The sequence below is a fragment of the Bactrocera neohumeralis genome, chromosome 3 (genome assembly GCF_024586455.1).
Source record: "Bactrocera neohumeralis isolate Rockhampton chromosome 3, APGP_CSIRO_Bneo_wtdbg2-racon-allhic-juicebox.fasta_v2, whole genome shotgun sequence".
Taxonomy (NCBI): domain Eukaryota; kingdom Metazoa; phylum Arthropoda; class Insecta; order Diptera; family Tephritidae; genus Bactrocera; species Bactrocera neohumeralis.
Genome location: NC_065920.1, coordinates 27588787 through 27612152, shown reverse-complemented (window position 1 = coordinate 27612152; position 23366 = coordinate 27588787). Strand labels below are relative to the sequence as shown.

General features: G+C 36.6%; 1 protein-coding gene across 9 annotated transcripts in view; it reads right to left on the bottom strand.

Moving 5' to 3' along the window:
* The window catches only part of LOC126753269 (GTPase-activating protein skywalker), a 170226-nt gene that overhangs the window by 49683 nt on the left and 97177 nt on the right, over window positions 1–23366 (bottom strand). The gene's annotated exons all lie outside the window — the stretch shown is intronic.

Below are 23366 nucleotides of genomic sequence, written 5' to 3'. Positions count from 1 at the left end.
TTTTTAGTTTTCTAATTTTTTTTTTAATAATAATTTTTTTTTTTTATTATTTTGCTTTCTATATTATTATTATTTCTTTTTTTTTTTTGTTAATTAAAATATTTCCTCAATTAGTGTATCTTGTGTCTTCGATCGCTTTGTCGTCGAAAAGTTCAGTTGCCGATTTCGTTCGCCGTTCACTGTCGCATAGGTAATAGGAAAATATTTTCACAAATTAGTTGGTCGCAACAACAACAAGTAGAAAATACTATAGCAAATACTATGCTAAAATGCACAGCACTAATTCGTAGCGCTCGTTTTTGTCAGATCTATGTTTCCACTTGTTTTACGTATCACGTCAATTAACTTGTTGTATTTGTACTGAATTGAACGCGCGCGCGCCACCTTCGCTGGCACTGCGTTTGAGTACTGTTCGTTTACTAGCTCGGTGATCGAATGCCGACCGTCCCGGTATTTAGAACAAGTACGCGACAAAATATGCCATGCACTCGTAAAAACGCGTATATGTTCGTATGTATAGAAGAGGAGATACCCACAAAGATGCCTCCCCACTAGCACTATATATAGAACGCTGAACACTGCTTGGTAATCTCGCGCGCTGCTCGCTCGCTCATGACCCGGCTTACTTGTTGCTGTTCGCCCATACGAATGTGTGTGTATGAGGTGCGAGTGTGCGATCAGCTGCTCTGCAAGAGGCTTTTTTCTCATTATCGATGTACATATGTACATATATAACGAAATGTGTAGCAAACGGGGGAGCAGCCCTAACGTTAAGGTACTCAAAGCTTTTACCTACACAGTACCTATGGCACGAATGAAGATGCAACATTACCTTTAGTTCACGAAAGGTTGAAGTGATCGCAGTATGCGCGACGTTCGTGACTCGACTCTTCGACTTGTTGCTCTTTTGCGCGCGCATCGCACTCTCTTCGCGCGCCACACACGCACACAAGTACGTAATTTTCAAAGTGTAGCGCGAGGGGGTGAAATGTGAAAGCTCAAAGCTTTTCCACTGCTCTGGCGCTGCTATTTTGCCGGTTGGCTAACAAAGGTCGCGCACAGCGTGTTTGTAAAATGTGCTCATCGCCGGCGTGTAGCTGATTTTTCAGCTTCATTTTCTAGTATTTTGTTTACGTATAGCATTGAACGAGTGAAGCGAACTATCGCAGCTTTTGTTTTGACGCCGAATTATATGACATTTGGCATATCTTGTTTTTTATTAACATGCTCTGCTGATTTGTAATCTCTCAGCGGTCTATAAAAATTCGTAATTCAATATGTGATCCCAAGCCACAAGCTGTAAAGGGTGCCATCATCGTGTTTGGTATGTGAGCGCTATAAAAAATGTTACTTAAATCGCTTAATATCTTTATTTCAGTTTAAGTATGTGCAAATAAAGCGCTTGATTCTGATTACGTGTGCGCGCTAGTGATTCATAAAACTTTTATAGTCACGGCTGTTTGAGTTTTTACACAAGATGTGTGAAGAAACAAGCTTGCGACAAGCAAAAACAAGGGAGCGGCGACGTAACGATAGACATAACTTTAGGATCGTCTTAATCGTCCCGTGATTAGTTAGCAAATAAAGGAATTTTATATAGACAAAATTAGCATAAATCATCTCATTTAGATAAACTTATGTAGGTGCTGGAAGAACTCTAGCAAATAGATCGGTTCTAACTACACACCCTGACCAAGGTGCTGTATGACACTCTACTTATCTAATGAAAACACAGCACATGTTCAAAAACAATGATACTAAAGGGTGATCCAAGTAGAGGTCCTTTTTATAGTTTTTTTTTTTGAGAGTCATGAAAGTATGGTCAACATAATCGGCCTACTGAGCGTACTATTAGCAACACCATCACCCATCTTGAGACCCACCTTTCATTATTGGATAATATTCGACCGAACAGACCACGTCCAGCACGCAATGAAGAAAATATAGCAGCCGCAGCGTGAGAGTGCACACGAAGACCGTGGAGAATCGATTCGGCGCCGTTCGCAGCAACTTGGACTGACGTATGGAACGACTTGGCGCACGTCGAGATCTTAAATTGAAAGCGTAGTAGAGCTTGTGCAAGAACAGGAGCCGCTCGACCTTTCCAAACGACATCGCTTAGCTCCATGGGCTCTTGAAAACTTCCAAAAAGATCCCAAGTTTTCGAGCCAAATTTTGTTCAGCGATGAGGCCCATTTCTGGCTCGCTGAGTATGTAACAAGCAAAATTGCCGTATTTGGTGCGAAAGGCAATCTGAAGAGATTCAAGAGCTGCCATTTCATAGAGAAAAAAAACACGGTTTGGTGTAGTTTGTGGGCCGGTGGAATCATTGGTCATCAAGATCGTGTGATATCATTAGTGTGGTTATATGTAAAGTCAAAAGTCTATGCGGCAATCCCGCTTCGATACAGGCCTTGGAGCAAAACATCACGGGAACGCACCTTGTATTGCAAAGCCCGAATACCATTATGGTAAAACTGTTATGCTTGTGATGCTAACCAAGAATTAAGCTATTTTTCGATGCGGTCTTATGAATTGAACTGCTCCTGAGTCAGACCATGTGTCATCGAACGGAACAAATTATAATCGGAGATTGCAATATCTTCCGATTTAAGCATTTTCATATACTTGTATGTAAGTTTCAAAAGTTTTGGGAACGTGAGGCCGAGCGTTGACATGCAGCCGAATCACTTTTTCGTGATAATATTGAGGTTTGTATTTTTCCAAGTATTGAGGTCATAAGGAACCCAAGTTCATTGTTTCTGAATCATTTTCAGCGCATGTAGACGCTTTGAAATGGCTTAGGCCGTGACTCCTAATGCTGAAGCAAGTACTTTTTACATTACATTTGACAGGGATATTCATGGAGCTACGTCTTCAATTCACCGTCTTTGAAAATTGTTGGTCTTCTTTCACGAGGACGGTCGTTAATATCGAAATCGCCGTCTTTGAAGCGACGAAACCAACTACGGAACGTTGTTTCACCGATTTTTGGCCTTCCTTTACGCGGACGGTTTTTGATATCGAAATCGCCGTCTTCGAAGCGACGAAATCAACTACGGAACGTTGTTTCACCGGGTGCAGCACCTCCGTAAACTTTTTGGAGTACTTGATTCGCTTCAATCGCCGATTTCTTTGACTGAAAAAATAATATAAAAACTACCCGCAAATGTAAAAATCGGGCATATTCTGGAACTCGAAAAATTTTAATTAAAAAAAAAAAAAAATAATAATTCTATAAATATATGTGACACAAAAATATATATATATGTATATATTATGTACAGTTGTTAAGACACAAAAATATATGTATACATATATTATGTACACATGTAGGTAATTGCCTTGAGCGTGTGAAAATTTCGGCATTTCTCGCCGACTCATCCAATTTTCTACGCCCACAATTATAGCAGAGATTTGTAAATATTGGAAGAATGACAAAATAAATACATATCTACATGTCACTTATATATTTGCGAAAACAACTGATTTTATATAACACCGCGAACCTCGCACAACTTTCGCCAAAACTAACGAAAAACTGCACAATTCGGCGAAGAGCAAAACAATTGAGCAATTTCAATTGACAGTTGCGTACATAAACAGCGCCAGTGACGTAGAGTGACGAATCTCTACACACGTTTTGTTGTTGCATTTTTGTTAAATTAATTTTCTTCAATTTGTGTGTCACACCATGTCAGTGGTGGTGAATGGTGCTTAAGTCACTTCAATGATTTCGGCACGCACGCACAAACACACAGCCACAAAAGTATAACACACACATACACATACTTACATATGTATATAAGTAGTATATATGTAGGTGTATGCTCATACATGACTTCTATGTTGTTTAGGCACGCGCGTGCAACGCTTGATGCCAAAAATAAGCCGCCAACCACAACAAACAAATCATAAATTCGATTCTTTTTTAGCCTCGCTTATGTACTTTTCTCAGTGATGAGCCGTAAAAACGATACGATAGGCACATAGACGATAATGCACGAGCTTTCAGCTGATTTTCGCATCGCCTCCAACGAATAGCAGCGCATCACGTGAGCAGCTGATTAGTAAGGCGAAGAAAGAGGGGACAAAACGAAACGAATGAATATATGTACATGTAGTGTGTAGAAGCTAAAAAAAATATGCGCCAACAATCAAAGTACGAAACTAATATGCTTATTTTAACTACGAACGACTACTATTTTCGGCAGCATTCTAGAGGCGACACACACACACATAAGTGCTTTGCATTACGAAAGCCAGCTTAGACAACTTAAGTGTGAAGAACGTTGTGTGAACTTTAAAAACAAAAAACTCTTTTTATACTCTCGCAACAAAGTTGCTAATGAGAGTATTATAGTTTTGTTCACATAACGGTTGTTTGTAAGTCCTAAAACTAAAAGAGTCAGATATAGGGTTATATACACCAAAGTGATCAGGGTGACGAGTAGAGTTGAAATCCGGATGTCTGTCTGTCCATCCGTCCGTCTATCCGCCCGTCCTGTCCGTCCGTGCACGCTGTAACTTGAGTAAAAATTGAGATATCATGATCAAACTTGGTACACGTATTTCTTGCCTCCATAAGAAGGATCAGTTCGAAGATGGGCAAAATCGGCCCACTGCCACGCCCACAAAATGGCGAAAACCGAAAACCTATAAAGTGTCATAACTAAGCCATAAATAAAGATATTAAAGTGAAATTTGGCACAAAAGATCGCATTAGGGAGGGGCATATTTGCACGTAATTTTTTTTCGAAAAGTGGGCGTGGCCCCGCCCCTACTAAGATTTTTGTACATATTTCGGAAACTGCTATAGCTATGTCAACCAAACTCTATAGAGTCGTTTCCTTCAGGCATTTCCATATACAGTTCAAAAATGGAAGAAATCGGATAATAACCACGCCCACCTCCCATACAAAGGTTATGTTGAAAATCACTAAAAGTGCGTTAACCGACTAACAAAAAACGTCAGAAACACTAAATTTTACGGAGGAAATGGCAGAAGGAAGCTGCTCCCAGGCTTTTTTTAAAAATTGAAAATGGGCGTGGCGTCGCCCACTTATGGACCAAAAACAATATCTCAGTAACTAATCTACCGATTTCAATGAAATTCGGTATATAATATTTTCTTAACACCCTGATGACATGTACGAAATATGGGTGAAATCGGTTTACAACCACGCCTTCTTCCAATATAACGCTGTTTTGAATTCCATCTGATGCCTTCGATGATGATAGCGGAATAAAACTTTACACAATACGGAATTTGAAAAATATGTAAATGACGGATAATGGAATCTCGATTATCACTCTATCATGCGAGAGTATAAAATGTTCGGTGACACCCGAACTTAGCCCTTCCTAACTTGCTTTTTTCATATTTCGATAGCTTATACTTTCTAATGTAATATACTAAATTTTTAAACCAATATCTCGAATAGTTTTTGAGCTACAGCCTGCTTAAATATAATCGCTCACTTTACTTAACTTAATCAGTTAATCTTTAAGCGCGCCTTACTGGGAAAAGCAATTTTTAAATTAGGTTGCTTGAATATTTGGAGACAAATTGATCCGATCACTTCTTTGATCTGAACTAAAATCGATTTTTGGCAAACCAAAACAACGAGCAAATAATACATATGACATGGCTAGAATATTTTCCAAAAGTTTCAAGGCAAACGCAATAAAAGCGTGGAAGATATAAACTTTGGGAAAACGGCCCGTCAGACTAGACCGGTCGGCTGGTCGGCCACTACAATCTTTGATCATGTTGTTTTCGAAACATCGTTTTTAAAGTCGGTGGTCACAATTTCTCAAAAGCGATTGATTCCTTCGATTAATCATCACCATTACTCATCTACATGTATATTACCAATCTATGAAATTTAATTTTCTGATTTTGGATGATTCCTTCGTCTTCTATGCTGACCATCATGAGGAGACGTTTTAGACGTCCAGCTGGCAATTGCCTCTTCAGTTCCCAATAATACGCCTAGTGTGATAAGCTATAAAACGGCTTATCACACTAGGCGTCCCTCTTAATAGTTTGAGAGGTTAAACTGCTGAAGTGCTAACCGAACGCAAGCTTGATTTTTTATCAAACGAATATTGAAAATTTCAAAAGTAACCCCTTTGGCCCAATACACTTGTACAAACGTCTTTTCGAATTCTCGAAACAGTTGTTAAATTCGATTTCCGGAAAAGCCTTCAATGCGCGTTGCGATTCAAATTTAATGTCTTCCATTGACTCAAAACTGTTTCTCCGAAGTGGTCGTTTGAGTTTTCTGAATAGCCAGAAGTCACACGGAGCTAAATTAGGGGAATAAGTTGGTTGCGGCACGATATTGGTTGAAAATTTGGCGAAAAACTCACGAAGAATCAATGCAGTGTTATAGTAGTTGTCGGCCTATAATTCCGGCTTTTTCTTACGAAAAGCTTCACGAAAAGGACGCATAACACATCCTTGTTGACAGTGTTGACAGTTTAGCTCGTTCGGTAGGAGTTCGGAGTGTACCACACCTCGATAATCGAGAAAACTGTCAAAATAACCTTGATATTTGACCTGATTTGACGTGTTTTTTCGGGTTCGGGTCACCTTTGGCACGATGTACGGCCGCTTGATCGTCTGTTTTCAAGTCGTAAGCATAGATCGCAGACCCATCGCCAATAACAACAAGTTTCATGACACCCTGGTAGACGGAAAACATTGTTTCACAGACGTTAAAGCGACGCTGTTTTTCAAAAAAATTTAGTGATTTTTGAACCGATCGTCCTATGATCTTTCAAAACTCTTTTCATACTTGGATGCTTCCGAAATTCCAACGATGACAGTGAGATCTCTGACTGTTAATCGTCGATTCTCAAGCCACAATCCCTTTATCTTATTGACGTGTAGATCATCAGTTGATGTTGATGGCCGTCCAAGACTTGGCTTATCGTGCACATATTGTTGACCCTTTTTGAATAATTTGTAACGAATTTTCCTACTGGGCATGCGATATGCATATTTCAAATACAATAATTGTACTACGTATTTGGCGTTGAATCAATTTGCAAATATATTTTGCATATTTTTGCCATACACGTACGTACGTACACCCAAGAAGTATAATTTTTATGCAAATCTAAACACATACAAGCATATATTTATAGGATATATGTACATTCTTATAATATACCTTCGCTTTTGTAGATATTTTTATTTGGTTCATAATGTTCTTTGTTATTCTTTCGCTTGTCAGTCCGTTTGTTTACAAATAATAGCAGCAGTTGTTGTTGTATGAAGAGTATTGTAAAGCTTCGACGAATACTTGCACTGCTGTTCCTCTTGCTCTTATTGGCATGCGATTTTGCAGCAAAACAAGAAAGGGCGTTAGAAAGAACGATCAGTCTATATGGCAACTATATGCTATAGTGGTGCGATCTGAATAATTTGTTCGGATATCATATCGTTGCCTTGAACAATAATCCAGATCGAAGTTCGAGAAAATTTTATTGCTTAAGATTCACTACATCAGCTTCCGCTTTCAGATATAACCAATATGTAACCAATATATATATGTAACCAATATGTAACCAATATATAGCCAACATATAACCAATATATAACCAATATATAACCAACATATAACCAATATATAACCATTTTATAACCAATATATAACCATTTTATAATCAAAACCCAAATTTTGTTTTAATATGAGTGGTTTCTATTATATCGTTTATCCTTCGCCTGTAAACGTATGAAAAGTGATGTTATGTTTTGCATTTTAGGTGACGATATATACTTTATAGAGTCTCCGACATTTCCTTTTGGGTGCTACAAATTTTGGGGCGAACATAATAGACCCTGTTCAGTATAAAAACAAAAAGGCAAGAAATTGACTTGTTGGAGAAGCACTCAAAAACAATAAGAGCAGTGTCAAGCGCCGAAGCGAACAAAAAATGAGTAGACAATAAAACGATAACCGAATTGAGCAATAAAAATTCATTTGATGAATGCGCGCAACCATTTTATAACAGAATAAAATTAAATCATTTAGAAAAAAAAAGATAGAAAATACTAAATTCGGTACACAAAAAGGAGATACTTATTAAAATTTTGATATTATATAAATAATTTCGTCTTATGGATTATAATATGAATTTATTTCACTCGATAGTGAGATAGATAGGAGTTCTGCAAGAAAAACGTTGCCGAGCACGAATAACCGACAGTAGATGACAAAAGTAATGAGCTCGAAGATAGAGCAGCTAGTTTCTAGTAATATTAGAGCCAATAATTTGATTGGAGTGAACGAAATTCGTAAGAACACTCGTTCTATTTTATACGATCGATATCTTTTATTTGTTAGGATATCATTTGAACTCGGTACGAGAATATTTTGAAACGAAAAGAATAACAGACAAAACCAATAGTTAGTAGAGGTTGCAGTATTTTTCAGAACTTGGAAAAAAATGTTCCAGAACTTGGCAGATCACCATCGATTCAATTTCAAAACAACAAATTGGAATCGTCTCACATAAAAGTTCTCGCAATGCAATAAGCGATTATTTATACGACGATGTTGAAACACCTACAAAGTATTTAAATAAGAACAAAAAGAAGCATGCTGTGCTGCGAAAATACCAACAAAATCCACACAAAAACACAAAAGCTGAGATAAACGTGAGAAATCCCATACGAAAATGGTTAGAAAACACAGAAAAACGTCATCAAGAAAATTAACCTATACAAGTAATGAAAAATAAAATGAAAAATTTGGCAACACCAACGAGACTGTAAGGCAAATTTGCGAAAAATAAACTGAAAATAATCGATGCAGAATGGAAAATACACAAAAATACGACACGAAATTGAAACAAATTATTTTTGTTTTAAAATTTAAATGTTTTTCAAGTGAAATTCTTTGGCTTTACTTTTGAGGAGCATTATTGAACAAGCTATAAGAAGTACTGAAAACGAATTTCCACTGAGACAATTTATAACATAAAAGATTTTTTAATAATATGGTCTAAAAAACAAAAAAAAAATAGATAGAACAAATAGTGTGAATACATAACTTAAGATAAGTGTTCTCTCTGCTCTGCTATCCACTATTGATTGGAAAAGGAAAGCGAAGATTTCAGCGACCTTTTCACAAGTTATGTATGTATAACACTTAAAAAGTGTTTTTGGAAAATTCGTTCGGAAAATTTCAAGATAGTGTTGCGGCTTGTTACTATATCCGGCATTAAAGATTTCAGTTCAACTTACTTAATAAAACAATGATAATTTGTATAAGAGACATAGTGAATCTCTCTTTTTAATGAGAGAAATATTATTAATATTTGATATTTTGAAGGTGTATAAGAAGCTAATTCCAGCTAGAAGTTCACGTGAGAAAATTATAAGAACCCTTACAAATTTGGACAATTTTTTCATTTGACAACCGATAATCACGAAATTTGGCATATTCTCCAAGACAGCGTTAAAAGATGTAAAGATATTGTTCAGATCGGACCACTGTAGCCTATAAATATCACATAGCTGACAAATGGTAATAGTGATCTAAGTAGAAGTACTTTTTTCAATAGTCCATTTTGACAAATCAGACGTGAGTCGTGTCAACCTATCATGTTTTTTTGTTCAGTATTGTTTGGCATTTCATCATGGAAAGACTTACGTCTGAACAACGTTTACATCTTTGTCATCTTGAGACCCAGCATACATTATTATAATATTCGACCGAATACACCCTAGACACTGAAGAAAATATTAGCAGCCGTAACTGAGAGTGTACATGAAGATCGTGGAGAGTCGATTCGGGGCCGTTCACAGCAACTCGGACTGACATATTGAACGACTTGGCGCATTTTACGTCGAGATCTTAAATTGAATGCGTACAAATTACAGCTTGTGCAAGAACTGAAGCGGCTCGACATTCCCAAGCGACATCGCTTTGCTCTATGAGCTCTTGAAAAGTTCCAAGCAGATACGACGTTTTCGAGCCAAATTTTGTTCAGCGATGAAGCCAATTTTTAGCTCAATGGGTATGCAAAGAAGCAAAATTGCCGCATTGGGGACGAAGAGCAACCATAAGAGATTCAAGAGCCGATGAAATTATCGGTCTATATTTCTTCAAAAATGATGCTTTCACCGGCATGGTAACTGTAACCGTCGATGGCGACCGTTATCGCACCATGATAACCACTATTTGATACCTGAAATTGAAGCTCGTGATTTCGGCGACATTTGGTTTCAACAAGACAGCTCCACCCAACACATCGCATCAATCAATGGACTTATTGAGAGAACACTTCGGTGAGCAGATAAGTTCACGCTTCACCGCGTATCATTCGCCAGTTACCAGTCGAAATGCTCGAACGGGTCATCGAAAATTGGACTCCACGGATGAATCATCTGAACTTTGCTGTTGTGAACTGTGAAGGGTATTACATTTTCGATGCAACCGAAGTTAAGTAAACTTGTAAAAGGAATGATATCAATTTGCGATACTTTAGTATCTGCCTCCATGTTTAAAAGAAACTACTTTTCGAAAAAACAAAGCATGAAAAATGTCATAAAGTACAGTCTAATGGCATTGTGCACATTAATTGCCCGTCATTTATGACAAACGTGATCTTTTTTAAATACAACACTAATTATTGCGAAAATAAACAGTTGCGGGAAATAATGTAGCATTAGGAAATTTTTTAAACATGAGTAAAGTTGACGCTTTCGAGACAATTGCAAAAATTACAAGATCAAAACAGACTTGCCACATATTATAATATTTACATACAAACACAAACAATAACAAGAAGACACCGTTTGACATATGCATTACACAGTTCTTAATGCTTTTGTCTCTATTTGCTCTTAATTCTTCCTAGGAAATTAGGCGAAGCAGCGTCGCAAACCCAAAGGGTTCGCTCGTCATGCCACAAAAAACTGACGCGCACACACACATAGTAATTTGGTTGCAATTTATTATTGAAATTATTGTTGTTCTGTTTTGCGTTTGCATTAATTACGCTGATAAACTAAATTTAGCCCAAAGATACTCGTTAAAAATTGGCAAAGCGAATGTTTTCGTCAAATTCTACACAAACAATTCTGGCAGAAAAGTATTTTAAGTAACATTGATGGTGAGATTTCGGTGAAATGTTGATGGCAGTCACCCGTTGCCAGTTGGCTGTTGCATATTTTTGTTGCTGTTAGTATTAAGTGCGATAAATATTTCTGTGCGACAGTCGCAGGTTCAAGCCACGTCATTAACATTTTGCAAGAATTTATTGTGACGCGATTTTAATTGGCTAGAGAGCAGGAAGTACAGATGACCAGCAGGCTAGTGAAGTCAATAAGGGAACTGTCGAAACTATCGACCAGATCTACAGATTTGAATGAACATATTTTGGATGCCACGGTGAGGTATCTTTTAATTAACCCATAGATGGTATTTAGAAATTTTCCTTCTACCATAAGATCAGCGTTGTCAGCTCAGGCTACCGCCCGACAGTTCCGTTCTTCGAGCTCTTTTAGTAGCCTATTTACCACCAGGATCTAAAGCATTGGAGGATGGAGCCAAGCGTAGAGGTTCACGTAAGTAAGGAATGTTTCTGAGTGTATGGACTTGCGGGGTGGCCAGAAACGATTCTTTTAAATATGGCTCAGGCAGATCACGGCTTCCGGTTTTAGACCAAGTATTTTCTTGTTAGCCAAAAAACATCATTTTGAAGACGAGCTAAAGTGAGAAGGCGAAGCATACCTACTCAGGGTCGCTGGGTTTGGGACTCGTCACCTAAAGAAACGCCCCCAATGAAAAGGAAAGCGGCTACGCTGGCTAAGTCATGTCGTCCCAATGAATGAAAAAACTCCAGCTCTGAGAGTATTCTACACCGCCGGGGGACACAGAGGAAGAGAAAGACCTCCACTTTGTTAGAAATACCAGGTGGAGAAGAACCTGGCTACACTTGGAATCTCCAATTGGCGTCAAAAAGCGAAAAGGAAAAACGACTGGGACGCTGTTGTTAACTCGGCTATAATCGCGTAAGCGGTGTCTACCTAAACAAGAAAAAGAAAGTACTAAGAAAAGTACCCCTCTCTACCGGGTGCCTCTGTAACACTGCGGCAGTACCATTCTGTCACAAGGAATACTATATATGAGGTAATTGAGGCTTGATTCCTCGCCACAATTTTCAAATACTTTAACTACCGCCTAGTTGAGGGTTGCTAGGTAATAAGCAGTTTCCCCCTCGGTATTCTACTCCTAATGTATAAGGCCATGAGCCCCTCCAAACTTGTTCAACAGAAACGAGGATAGGCAAATGGAAAGTATTCGCGTTCACTTCGACTGCATAGAAGTCGTTCAGTTTGTATGACAGCTGTAGGTCATAGGCCGATATTCCCAATTCTGAAAAATTAACAGCTTCTTGGGGGAAAAATGCCATATGCAAAATTTCTGATCGATTTCTCGAAAATCCTGCGTGATAAAAAAAACTGCATGCCAAACTTAAGCCTGGGCAGGGCATAATAAAATAAAATCTTTAAGGTCAAAGGTCAATATTTTTACTACTTTTGAACACATTCTTCTGATGTCAAGAAAGCTGCATAGCGAACTCTGTGAACTCTACTTTGAGGGTAATCACCATAAAATATTACTAAATAATAATAATAGGTAATTAGAGTGAACTTGGCACTACAAAGGCTGAAATTAACCTTGGAAAAGTTGGTTAAGTCGCATGAAAGTGAGCGATCACTGATTCTACTATGCAATTAAACGGTAATAACACTGTGTAGTTCCTAACCGCAGAAGCAATATTAAATTTCTTTATTTACATAAAACAGACAAATAGAGATAACTCAGGCTTTAAGTAGTGCGCTGCTGCACTTTATACCCCATTAAATAGCGCCCGACACAGGCTTTCGTCGAATAGTCCAGCATACAGCTACATATTACAAATACACTAACCACATTTGAAAAAGAAAGAACAAATTAAGTAATTAGAATGTAGCCGCAAAACTATCGCCACCCAATTGTTTAAATGAACTGGATAGAAACTCAAAATAATGAGCTCGCTGCTTGTAATCGTAGTTGACTGCAGGTTAAGGCGGCGGCTTCAAAATGTTTAGCACAATGCTAAAAATGTGACTTCATTCAACATTATGGGCATTTTTTTGAAATTTGCTGCAAATGAGTGTCGCACGAATATGACAAATTTGTTACAAAAAAAAATATGAAAAGAATTATGGTTAATCAGCGTCAACGTGAATATCGGCGCAACCTTTTTAGGGTGTTTTTGTTGTTTGTAAAATAATATTGTAGCTAAATTAACAAACGCAATTAACACGACGGAAAAACGGAAAGTAAATAATGAAAACATAATAATTTTGTAGCAATGCAAAGTAAAATCATTTCTATTGCAGGGTACAGGGTGGCACAAATGAATTGCGATTGGTGCAAAAGAACGCGCAACTTGCTCTATGGACTCTTGAAAAGTTCCAAACAGGTCAGATGTTTACGAGTCAAATTTTGTTCAGCGGTGGACAATCCCGCTTCGATCCAGGCCTTGGAGGAAAACATCACGCGAATGATTTGCCAGTTACTAATCTAAATGCTCGAACGAGTCATCAAAAATTGGACTCAACATTTGAAAGAGAAAATCTTCAAAAATAAATGTCAGGGAATGCTCTTTTGAATGATAATAAATACTTCCCACTAAATTTGAAGTTTCTGTGTTTTTTCTTTAAAAGAAAATAGGGAACCTCGAAATAGATCACCCTTTAATAACACTTTCGTTTTGAAAAATAACGCTACCTCAGATTCCTTTTTAAGCACCAGCGGTAATATATCAATGTGATGATCCCATCAACGCGATACCTTTCATTCGTCACTCTTAGATCATAGTGAAACCGTCCTAACTGACAATAATGTATTAAATTAACCTAAATTTTAACCAAATGCTTTCGGAGATAGTTTTGTAGCCTTTTCGAACAGGAGTTAATTGCTTAATTAATTGGCTTTTGCTCGATTAAAGCGCTAATTTATATCGATTTACCATAGAAAATAAAAATGTTATTCTACCACATTAATTCTTAAGCGAATAGAGATCGAGCTGAGATTAGAACGCAATTTTGTGCGTTGTTGTCGACACTATGAATTTGACTATGTTGAATTATGTCGGTTGTTGTCTAGACTATAAATTTGGTTGAGTGCTTTGATAATATAGCCGTCAGATGATGAATTTTATTCAAAGAAAATATACAAAAAGGGAACACAAGCAAGTATAACAGCTGATCGTTAATCGAGTAGCTATTACTTGATACTCTTATTTCCTACTAGACCCTGAAAGTTTGTAAGCATATTTTGAACAATTTCTATATAATTTTGTTCTCTTAAGCTTATATAGGAAATTTTGGACTATCAACAAAAACAACATTGTTCTGAAGGCATGCGCATTACTTTGAAACACAAAGAGAGATTTCCATGGATTCAAACTTGACATTTTCGGTTTAGCTCCATGTTGATTTTTCTTAAACTTTCTGCATAGTTTTCCGCACTATTATTTGTCTCAAGACCACAATTATTGTAAATTAAATTAATATAAAAAAATATATTATTTAAAATGCCACACCCTGACATCAGCAAAAACTCATCTCAAATCGTCAAAAATAGAATTAAGTAAAAAGTAATAAAAATAAAAATTAAATTTGCAGCAAAGCATGATAAAGGCGGCACATGACGAACATTAAAGTGTCAAAATGGCAAAACACGCGCCTCTCTTTCTCATTCAAGCTTCTATTGTTCATTTGTGCGTTTTTTAGCTGGCAGTTCGTCAATTCCCGGCGACTGCTGATTGGCTCTTTATTGGGGCAAACAATTATGATGGGCATGCAAATTTCAAATAAAACCAACGACACAACATAAAGCAAGTGCAAATTATTTGTACTAACAATAGCCGTACGATGAGCGGCCGATTTATTTTTAACTTGATGCGCAGGTTTCAAAAACGCAACTTTGTATTTTGGTCCGATAAGGAGCTTGGACGACATATGACAATGAAAAGTTGCAGTAATCGTATACTTTGTGCTGAATACTAAAGCAAATGAAATTAAATGAAATATTGAAATGAAATGATAGATAATATATACTAGTAAAAATTGGTTTTCAAATTGATAAAAAAAACATATTTTCTGTTGGATTACTAGTGGACCTTGAGAACTTTCTTCTTTTTTAGGCGATACAAGTAATTGATAGCGACCCATTGAGTTGATAATTGTTGCAAATCTTACTTTTTTACAGTTTATCTGATATACAAGTATGAGGCGGAGAAGAATTCTATAAATCTGATATCAGTTCAATCGCTTTTAGGTTATAAATAGTGTAACTAACCCGATTTTCTCTTATTTGCATAGATTTACATTCTCAGAAATCTTACTTCTTTATGCAAGAACACTAACGTCACGAGCCCTCTTATAACTTACTAACGGGTGATCCGAGTAGATGTACTTTTTTCAATATCTTGTTACCCAGAAATAATTACTGGATAATATTCGACCGAATAGCTCACTTCCAGCACACAGTGAAAACGAAGACGGAGAGTCGATTCAGCACCGTTCCAAGCAACTCGAACTGACGGACGTCAGGCGACTTCGCGCAATTTATTCGAGTTTTTAAATTGAAGACGCACAAGATACAGCTTGTGAAAGAACTGAAGCCGCTCGACCTTCCTAAGCTACATCGCTTGGCTCTATGAGCTCTTGAAAAGTTCCAAAAGATCCGACGTTTTCGAGACAAATCTCATTCGGCAGTGAGGCCCATTTCATTCACAATGGATACGTAAACAACCAAAATTGCCACATTTGGAGCGCATAGCAAACTGAAGAGATTCAAGAGCTGCCATTTCATCCAGCAAAAGCAAAGGTTTGTCGTGGTTTGTGAGCCAGTGGAATCATCGGTTCATATTTCTTCAAAAATGATGCCGACCGCCAATGGAGACCGTTATCGCGCCATGATAATCGACTATGTGATACCTGAAATTGAAGCTCGTGATCTTGGCGACATTTGGTTTCAAACAAGACGGCGCCAGTTTACACGTATCGTATCAATCATTGGATTTATTGAGAGAACACTTCGTGAGTAAATAATTTCATGTTTTGGGAAGGTTGATTGGCCACCAAAATCGTGTGATATCACACCGCTAGAACTTTTCCTTTGGGGCACGTAAAGTCTATGCGGACAACCTCGCATTGATTCAGGCCTTGGAGTAAAATATCACTCGTGTCATTCGCCAGTTACCAGTCGAAATGCTTAAAGGAATCATCTTAAATTGCATTCAATGGATGGACTATCTGGGACGTAGCCGCGGCCAACATTTGAAAGAGATAATCTTCACAAAATAAATGCCAAAGAATGTACTTTCAAATGATAATAAACATTCCCCATTAAATTTGAACATTATGGGTTTTTTCTTTAAAAAAAAAAAAGTAGGGAACATCGAAATGGATTACTCTTTAGCAGTATGTTATGAAAAACTTCTTCAGATATTGTAACGATGCCTTAGAAAACTATGTATGACCGATTTCGGGAAGGTTTACTGTCAAACAAAAAAGCGCTAACATACAAGAACTTGATTTTCTTTGACCAACAAATAAACTGTTTTTAGGAGAGAAAATGAGAAAATGTTTAGAGCAATATCTCAAAAATTAATGGACTATATTGGCGTATAAGCAGAAAGACGGAGAGGGAAAAACTGCCTTAACTTATGACCTGAATATACCCTATTCAGAGTATAAAAAAGACAATCGCCATTTAGAGTTGGCCTACAGTTTTCACATTCGCCATAAAGATTCACACTTGATCGCGTTAAAAATTAGAATTATATTCATTGACGTATTGAACTTGGTTCAAGTGTGAACTTCTAGATAATTCAGAGCTAAAACTGTTTGCGAGTTATATACATATGTTTTTCATTAGACTCGTGACATTTCTGGAGCTAAGCAAAAGCTTCAAATGAATAGCAATAATCAACTGGATGATTTTTGTCTTAAATCAATTAAGAGTTACTTCAGTGGTAACAAAAAAAATTTACAGAAAATATCTAAAAAAAAAAAAATAAATTCTACGAGAAAATAGTTTAGATTTAGTAAGGAAAATTACCGAAAATTAAGTAGTTGTCATTGTGAAAATAAATAAATGCCAACGAGAGAGTGCGAAGAGAGCAAGCGCGAAAATAAAAGTAAACGAGCGTTGAGTGAATTGAAGCATACGTCGCGTCGTCGATCACTCAGTCATTAATGCTAATGAATTACAAAACAAAAAAAACACAATATCTTAAATGGGGGACTTGGTGGAGGTACAACAAATCAGTGCGGTCGTGAATGGAGCGACCAGGCACGAGACTTTTAACAGCAACAACTCAACCAACCACTAAATGTCAATAGCAGCAGCGTTAGCGTCGGCAATCGTCGCAAACGGCGCACACTTTTCGCGCTTGTTATGGCAGAAACGAGCTTTGCAAATTATTTTCAAATCATATTTGTTTGTTTACACTGGATATACATATGTATATTAATCGTCGTGCCGCCAAGAATGAAGCGATGAGAGCAAGTTTCGCTTGCACGAGTGTTAGGCGAGCGACCAGACGAACTAGTGTGAGCGCTTTTATCACGTACGCACAATTTTAAAGCGCGCTATCAGCAGGCGAAGCACGTTGGTGGGCAAATATAATATTATATAAAGTATATATGTAGTTCTATGTATATGTGTGTGCATATATGATTAGAAAATATGCGCATAGCTAATGACGAACACGAACTGCAACCAGTCTAATCGGTTTTATCTTCACTAAACGAGCGTAACTGGGCACACACGACGTTGCAGTGATCACCACTGATCACAATTAGATTTACGAGTATGAACACGATCATCTGTCCGAGCCTTAAAAGAAAAGCATGTCAATATGTGAACGCAACAACACTTCGGTGTAATTTAATTTTCTTTGCCGGTGTACTGCACTGTAACAGGGCGAAATCGATACTAATTCTTGCACTGTGAACGAGTGCACATTTAAAGTGATCTCATATTGTGCAAGTGAAATTACAATGTGATGCTTGCCAACATAGAGAAAAAGAAAAGGCCGCAGGGAAACTAGTCACAAAGAGTGTTTTTTGTTTTTTCTACTGAAAAAAGCCGTCAAAAATGCAGTGAAAACTCGTGCGATCGACAAGCAGATGATGAGCAGGCTTGCGAACGTGCTGCCGCTGCTGTTCGCCAAGGTACTTGTAAACAATGAGAGATGGGAATTGTGGCAATGACTGAATTAGTTGAGCACTTGAGAGACGCCTGCCTAGCAATAATCTGTGCTACCGCTAGCCGTTTAGCCTAAAGCGGACACAATCTTTATTTTAACTAATTTAGACTACTTTGAAGCTGGCTTATGGTATGGTGGTACGGATTTCTGCGACAATTCGACAAGAATTTTAGTACAAAATGTAGAAATATAATTTAAAACCGTTTATGGGTTGAGTTTAGTCATTTCGGATTGGCATGTGCCGAAGTTTGCCTGATTTGTAGCATACATCTAGGCGAACGATCGACATTGTGATGCTTGTGTTCTGTTGCAACAGACCCGTTTCTCCATTAAACCTCCAAGTCAAAATATGTGCTTCAAGAGTATTTCCGATGATATGCTTGATGATAAAACGTTTTTTTCACCAGCAACACCGAAAATTTTATCGCTGACGTTTAAATTCGGCATTGTTCTGTGCAATACTTCGAGTGATTGTTAATTGAGTTAGACTATTATATCTTTTAACTTGGATCAAACTGGATTCGACGTGCTAAATTTTACTGAAATCGCCCCGATAGTTTAGGAGTTTACCCTGGACAAACAACGAGCCATGTAATTATTATTGAGATATAAACTATTCTATCTTTCAAGTTGTATCAAACTGGATACAGCGTGCTAAATTTAATGAAAACGCTCCGATAGTTTAGGAGTTTACCCTGGACAAACAACGAGCCTCGTTATTTTTATTGAGATATAAACTATTCTATCTTTCAAGTTGTATCAAACTGGATACAGCGTGCTAAATTTTACTGAAATCGCCCCGATAGTTTAGGAGTTTACCCTGGACAAACAATGAGCCAAGTAATTTTTTATTGAGATATACATTTTTTTATCGTTTAAGTTGGATCAAACTGAATACAGCTGTATATGAAAACAGGTAATACCCAAAAGGGTTAAAAATTACACTTCAGAGTTGCTTCATAAATCGAAATTTTTACCTGGAAATATACCTGAATATATTATGAAAAAATTTCAAGTCGATCGGTTTAGCCATTTCGGTGAATTTTTGGACAATTTTGGCAAATTGGCCGCCTCAATAATTTTAGAGCTGGTATCTGGAAGTTTTGGACATCACAAGGTACAAGGTACATGCCGTCTCTCGCTGTCCAAGTGAAATTATTCTTGGCTTGCTAGAAAAATCAACCTATTTACCTAACCAAACCCAACCTACCTAGTAAGAATACTTAAAACTACTTTAAGAATGTATACTTAGACTAAAATTAAGCTTCAAAATTTCGATGCAAATTTTTAGAAATGGTCTGTTAGTTTAAAAAATGCTACTGCAATCAAGGTGTAAGCTCAAGCGCAGTAAGCTTTCTGTGCTAGTTGTAACAACTTAAACACATATTTATTTATAATCGTTGTATTACAATCTAATAAGCTGCGTGACCTACTACATAACCAATTCACATTTATTAATTTGCAATAAAAACTTGAGAGTTAACCGGTATAATCTCCACTTTAGCAGTTTGTTCTTTACTCGCTTTCAACACCTCGTATTTTGCCGCTGACTGATCGTCTGCTCGACAAATAACTTGTTTCTTCTCACTTTCTGCACCGTCTCCAACTTTCGTATCTTAGCACACAAAATTAATAAAAATAAAAGCAAATACAAAGAACGAAATGCAAATTAATTCCCCATTTTTTATGAATGCTCTCATAAAGCGAAGTTATATGCGATCGCAAGTGATGATACTTGAGAATTAAGTGAGCGTATGCAAATTGCAATTGAAATGTATTTAATTATTTCGAAATTCCACCACGCTTCAACATGCAGTTTCCACAGCAGAAATCCAGTATTATGGAACTAATTTTAATATTTTTGCACTAATTGTATGGGAGTAATTGGCGCTTGAGAGAATTAATTACAGATATTGTCTTGTACGAGGTTGTAAGTATGCCATTAAAATAAACTTAGAAATACATTTTTCTTGTAGCTAAGTTATATTGCTTTTAGTAGGGTTTGTAGGTTTCAAGGTCAACAAACACACCCACTTTAAGGCTGATCTTCAAACCAGATATGTGATGTCAAATATGAACGAAGCAGTGGAGCTTGCAGCAAACAAGTTACCGAATAAGTATTCTCCAAGCATATTTAAACTCTCAAAGTAAACGATGTTTAGATTTTATACAACGTGTATAGTCAGGTATTTTAGTCACGAACTTCCTTATTTTAAGCTTTGAATGAATACATTGTGATTTGCAATAAATCGAAATAACAGTAACATATATGCAGGAACAGGAAATAATAACCTTGAAGAAACACTTGACGTCAGAAATGAGAACAGTTGAAATAGTTATATATATACGGTATACTCGAATGTAAATAAAAAATACGTATCATGTTCTTTGTCCGGGATAAACTCCTAAAGTACTTAACTAATTATAGTAAAATTTAGCACACCGTGTTCAGTTTGTTCCAACTTAAAATACATTATAGGATAGTTTACATCTCCACTTTCAACTTAATAGTCGGTTCTCAAAACTTTAAAAAAATTGTTCTGGATACGCGGTTTTCAATGTCTTTGAAGACAATCTCTTCGAAGTGGCTGGACAGATTGACGTGAAGCATATTTGTCAGGTAATGATCGAAAAAATAAAAATTTTGATAATAATTCCGACTTTCAAGGTATTATGGAACGTAAATTTGTTCACAAAAATCTACATAGTTTTTGGGAAGCCGCCATTTCGCCAAATATTACAAACTTGACTTGTCCTTCGATCATTAACTGTATTCATATATAGCAACATATTTGGTTTTTGAATTTAAAGAAATTTTAAGCGGAAAATTCTTTCTTACGCCAAGACGTACTTTTTCCTTAGATCTTCCTGAATATCCAAATTAAAGGAATCCTTAATTTTTCAAACTGAACCGGGATGATATGATTTCTAAGTGTCCATTCAGCCATTTTTAATATGTTATGATCTGTGATTTTTTTTTTTCATTGTACTTATTCAGTAATGTTTATAATTTCGTCTTGGGGAACTGACGGATTATGAGAAAGGATTAGGGTTATAAAATGTTTCTCTCTCAAGAACTGAAGACATTGAATCACGACAAACGTCGTGAATTTGCTTATTTTGCCTTGGAACAACTTGAAAACGATAACTTTTTTTTTCAGAAAACCAAAAAAAAAAAAATAAACAAAACTATCGATTTTGGTGCGAAGAAAATTCACACATTATTCATGAACAACTATTACATTCACCTTAAATTGACAGTTTGGTGTGGTTTTTGGTCTGGTGGAATCATCGGTTTCTACTTCTTTCAAAATGAAGCTGGTTACACCGTTATTGTCAATGGAGCGCGGTATAGATCAATGATAACCAATTTTTTATGGCCGCATTTAGAAGAAGTTTATATTGACAACATCTGGTTCCAACAAGACGGGGCTACGTGCAACACAGCACGTGCAACAACCGAATTATTGCGAGAAATGTTTGAAGATTCGATTATTTCAAGAATTTGTGACATTGAATGGCCTCCCGTTGTGATTTAACAACATTAGACTACCTCTTGTGGGGTTACTTGAAGTCATTGTTCTTAGCAATAAACCAGAATCTCTTCAAGCTTTAGAAGTCAATATTGAAAATGCTATTCATGACAAATACTAAACTTGATTGAGTGGAAAAAGTACTCGAAAATTGGGTTAATCGAAATCGTTTCTGCAAAAGAAGTCGTGGAGGCCATTAGAATGATGTTTTATTCAGAACATACTTTTTAACGATTGTATTTCACATTAAATAAAATACATTTGAATTTCCTTTTTTTTTTGTAAAGAAAAATTATCACTCTTGTGCGTATGCCTTGAAGTTAAAGCAATAAGCTCTATTTCTATTCATTGAAAATGATTGGATCCCTTGTCATGAGGCGGTATAAACAAAAAATTATTTTTTAAATTTTATTCAGAGCACTCCAGAATCATACAATATATTTTGACAATAAAGGTTTGCCAGTAACTGACGATATGTCCGCAACGTTGAGCCTGCTAAGATGCAAGAATATGACATGTTTGGTTCCCCACGAATCTTCTTTACACTTTTTTTTTTGTTTTAATTCATTAAAATCGCCTTTTTTAGTTTGTTACTTTAGGCTATGCCCCCTAACAACTATTACATACTCAAGGGCAAATTAAAAAAATAATGGAAAAGATCCAGGTATTATTTCTTAAGATGTAAAAACTCACCACTACCGGAATATTTCAATTAATTTTAGATAATATTTTAATAAATTTGAATTATTAAAATTTACGTATTCCTGGAATTTATTACGAAAGTATTTTTCACTTACCTGAAAATAAAAAGAGAAAAGAAAAGTAAATAATTTGTGCAATTTAATATAATATTCACTTAATATACATTACATAGAAAGTTAAATGAAGGCACATGATCATTTAGTTATTTATTAAATTAATACAAACCCACGTCAGAACATCACAATTTATTGCCAAATATATTTGTGGCTTTGTCAGTTTGGTTTTGGTATTATACCCTGCACAGTGTATATTAAGTTTGCCAGAAACATGGTTAACAACCAGAAGGTTACATTGGAGACCCTAAATACATATGTAAATAACGTGTGATCCAAGTGACGGTATTTTTTTCAGTAGCCTTTTCTTTTGACGGATCACCTGTGAGTCGTGTAAAGCTGTCATGCTATTTTTGTTCAGTATTATTTGGCATTTCATCATGGAACAGCTTGCGACTGAACAACGTTTTCCAATCCTTCAACGTTATTAGGAAAATACACGTTCTGTAAAGTATGTTTTTTGTGCGCTTCGCTCAGCTTATGGTCAACATAATCGGCTTACTAAGCGGCCTATTCGCAACATCAGCATTCATCTTGAGGCTCAGCATTCAATATTGGATAATATACGACCGAATAGACCACGTGAAGAAAATATAGCAGCCGTCGCTGAGAGTGTACGCGAAGACCGTGGAGAGTCTGGCGTATGGAACGAAAGCATTTTACGTCGAGATCTTGAATTAAAAGCTTACAAAATACAGGTTGTGCAAGAACTGAAGCCCAA